This window comes from Corvus cornix, chromosome 1 (genome assembly GCF_000738735.6).
Source record: "Corvus cornix cornix isolate S_Up_H32 chromosome 1, ASM73873v5, whole genome shotgun sequence".
Taxonomy (NCBI): domain Eukaryota; kingdom Metazoa; phylum Chordata; class Aves; order Passeriformes; family Corvidae; genus Corvus; species Corvus cornix.
The window spans coordinates 16143114-16147510 of record NC_046332.1 but is presented as its reverse complement, the minus strand read 5'-3'; positions in this window follow the sequence as shown (position 1 = coordinate 16147510).

Here is a 4397-nt window from a genome sequence, read left to right as displayed (position 1 = left end):
AGATTTTTAATGTTATCCTGAGTCATTCATGGAGGGTCTTCTCCTGTGGGGGGGATGGAAGACGAGAGAGCGAGGAGATACACACAGAAAAACAAATGATAAATGAAATGCTACTGAGGGGTGCATGGGTGGTCCTAGTGCATTAGTAACAGCATGTTGGGGTTTTAAGAGGTCTAGATTTTTTTCTGTTAAAGGAATTTTCCCCCATTCTGTTACTAAGATGACAAATCGCTGGGTGCTTGAGGAAAGACAAAAGAGCTGCCCACTGGAGGTGGGGTGGGCCTGGCTACTCCTTTGTTTCACCTGGGTGTGGGGTCCGTTCACTCTCAGCAGCGTTCAGAGAGAGAAGCTGGGGAGAGAGAAGCTGCTGGTTCTTTTTGGCCGTTCTTCCTTTTTCTGCAGAGAAAGATCCCAGGATCCCCGGCCCGCCTTCCCTGCCCCACTGGAGGTCGGGCTGTGGCCGTCCTGCCCCGCCGCTGATTTCGAGCCTTCACTGTGTTGTAGCCGTGCTCGCCCTGCCTGCCTAGACCTCCGGGGGGTTCCCTGCTTGGATACATCTTGTCTGCCACCCGGGATTTGTGCTCATCCCTGCCGTTCCAGCCTGCCGTTCCAGCCTGCTGTTCCTGAGGGTCCGGCCGGACACCGGGATCGGCTGCCCGGGGGTTTGTGAAGCCTTTGTTCCATCCTTCCCCGGGATCCCAGGGCACCGGTGCCGCGTGCTCCCCGAGCTCGCTCCGGAGCGCCCCCTGCAGCCGCGGGGGAACCATCGCACCTGCCCTGCTCACCGGGAGCCGCCAGCGCCCCTGCCGGCTGTGAGCGGAACTGCACCCGAGGGGAAAGGGCCTGACAGCCGAGAAGGCTGGCACTGGGTTTGTGATTGTTTGCTGTTACTGCTGTAGTTATTGTTGTTTGTTTGACTGGTTATATATATAATAGTAGAGAACTGTTATTCCTATTTCCCACATCTTTGCCTAAAAGCCCTTGATTTCAAAATTATAATAACTCGGAGGGAAAGGGGTTACATCTGCCACTTCAAGGGAGGCTTCTGCCTTCCTTAGCAGACACCTGTCTTTCAAACCAAGACACAGCATATGCCTTTTTTGTGTCTGTGTGGTTGGTTGAAATCCAGTAGAGTCCAATACCTATGTGGTATCTTGCTCTCAATGGCAGAGTTATGATTTATCTAGAGCAAGTCTGGGAAGGTCTGTAACAGATTTAGGACTTCTGCAAGGGATTGCAGGACTCCTTCTTGAGTGAGAGTCACCCCTTCTGAGTTACATTTGAAATCAGGGACAGGTGTAGCTGAAATCTGGGTGCAGGGAGTCTCACCTGTGCTGCCCATGGTAGCTTTCAAGACTGATGTTAGTCTTCTGAGGCTCAGGGGAGACTTTATCATTCTCTACAACTGCATGAAAAGACACTGTAGGGAGGTGGGGGGGTCAGTCTTTTCTCCCAGTTAACAAGCAATAAGACCAAAAAAATAGACTCAAGTTGCACCATGGGAGGTTACGGTTGTATATTACAAGAAATTTCTTCCCACAAAGGGTTTTTCAGCCCTGGCACAGGCTGCCCAGGGCAGTGTTGGAGTCATGATCCCTAGAAGGATTTAAAAGCTGCGTGGATGTGGCATTTGGGGATGTGGGTTAGTGCTGGGGGAATGCTTGAACTTGATGATCTTGTAGGGCTTTTCCAACCTAAATGATTTTATGATTCTGTGTCCCAACTCCATAAACACTCTTCATAAATCCTGCAAGGACTTTGATGGTAGATTTGGAGAGGCCTTCAAGTTTTGGAGGTTAACTGGTGCAACAGATTACAATAAAGCCTTATTTTCCAGTCCAGTTATCTTTCTGACATGCTAATGAATTTCTTATAGCACCCCAAAGGTATTTCTAAAGATGAATTTCCAAACATTTAAGTCTAACAACTAGGTCAGTTAGGAAATGCAATCCAGAAAATATCATCCAGCTGCCTCCACTTCTATTAATGGATGGATACATCCACACTCTATGTAAAATCTTCTTTGCAGTCTGCAAAGCCAAAGAGGATTGTTTGCCCAACATCCACTTGCTTCCCCTGGGGCTTAAATGCTAATGGAAAGCCCCAGCTCTGGTTTGTTAATTGTCACACTGGTGTGACCAGTTCTGTTTTCTGAAAATCCCACGAAAAATGGTGAATCATTGTCTCCTGCTGATGAAAATGGTAATAGCTTTGACTCATAGAAGCAGTAGGAAAGGTAATGATTGCTAAACTTTTAGATTTAGGTTACTGATTCAGCACCCAGGTCCTGTCAAATAAACCCCCGCATGCACACCTTGGCAGCTCCCTACCTCCCAGGTGCTCCAAAAGCACCCATGCTTTACCACCAGACCCACAACCCAATTTGTGCATGAGGAGCAGGAAATATAAAACTGCAACAATTCAACAATGGACTTCCCTGATTCATCAACGCACTTAGAACACAACATGTCACATAAAGAGTATTTAAATATGTGCTGAAACAATTTATCATATCAGGGCCTGGGGGCTTGTCTGTGCACAAAATTGTCTCAGATTAAAGGTTTGGAGTGGTTTTAAACTTCCCAAGGCTCTTCCTGAATGTTCCCTCTATGCACGTGGATAATGCAGAGCATATTTATCCTATATCCTTTATGTGTGCATCCTTCTGGTTTCTTACTCTTTGTCCCACCTTTTCACTTGTATCTCCTATGTCCTTCTGTCCTGATGAACACATGGACAAGCAGCTCCCATGGACACTGCAATGGGTAGATACTTGTACTCCAGTGCCATTTTTTTAAAGATTCCCTGGCATGTCAGACATGGTTTAGTGGTGGCCCTGACAGTGCTGGACTCAATGATGTTACAGGGATTTTCTAACCTTAATGATTCCACAATTCTGAGCCTTAACACACTGTTAGTACTCAAGAAAACCATGCAGATTGGAACCATCTCCTTCTTTCTATATTCCTCCTCTACACCATCACCTCTCAGCACCTATTAAGGCCAGTCACCTCTCAGCACCAATATTAAGACCATGAAGATCTGATGGTAGGACTCATGTAGCTGTGTTGTTTGCACAGTTCTGAGCACAGTAGGTACCTACTGCATAATCATGAGTAATGCAACAGCCACGACTTACTACTTCTACTCCTATTGACTAATAACAACTGCATTTTCCCTGCTGCCCTTTAAAAGTTAAGGTAATTTGGAAAAAGGCTATTTATACAGAAATGAGAGCATTTGCACAGCAAGTCAGATTGCAATAGATACCCGGCAATTTCCCTGTGTAAATATGTCCTCCTTGGTGAACCCTGATAAAACCTCCTCCTTGTAGGTACACATTTTTGGGGGTCAGTGGGATGGGAGGAAGGCCAGGGAAATGGAAGTTTGGAGCAGTTTGAGTACTTCTGGGCAGCTGTCACACAAAGAAAAATGGACATACTGTGCAAAGCTGCTGGCAAAACTGGGTCTTAAACAAATAATATAGTGGCTTTGGGAATTTGGGATTGTGTATCCAAGGTTCTTAGCAGTTCACACAGGACCTTTTGTGACTTGTGTATATGAATGCAGTCAGCACAGGGACACATACATAAAAAAATTATCCTATATAAATAGCTGTCCTGAAAACAGACCTTAAGGAAACTGTTTTGAGTCTCTTGATCCAGGGATTAAAGCATTTATTCTCTTCTTTCCTTTCACCTGAAACCCACAATTAAACCAAATGAAAAAAATTACACAAGTACTTTTACAACCAGCATCCATTTTTTCAGAGCCCATGGCTGACAGATGTCTTAAATTCAGACTCATGAGGCCTTATGTTCAGAAGTCAGTTGTGCTTTTCTTTCTTACAGAGTTTTTATCTTAATCTTTTTTCTTCTAAATTTTTTTCCTTTTCCTTTTCATTTTATTTTCCTTCTTTTCCCTTTTTTGTTTTCATTGTTCATTTGTCCTTTTTTTTGTTTTTCTTTTCTTCTTTTCATTTTTCCCTTTTATTTTTCCTTTTTCTTTTTCCTTTCTCTTTTTTCCTCCTTTTTATTTTCCCTTTTTCTTTTCTTTCTATTAACCTCTCTTTTTTATAATTTTTGCTTTTATTTCTTTGATTCTCTCTTCTCCTTTTCTCTTTTTCTTTTTGATATTTTCTTTTAATTTTTAAATTTTATTTTTCTTTTCCATTTTTCTCCCTTTTTCTCTTCTCAGTCTTCTTTCTCTTTTTCCTTTTTTATTTTTTACCTTTCCTCTTTTCTTGTATGTTTGTTTTTTCCTTTCCTTCTTTTTCTTTTCTCCTTTTCCTTTTTTTACTAACTTTCCTTTTTTCCCCCTTTCCCCCCCTTTTCTTCTTTTTCTTTATATTTTCCTTCCTCTTTCTCTTTTGCTAGCAGGCAATCACCAAGCCTCCA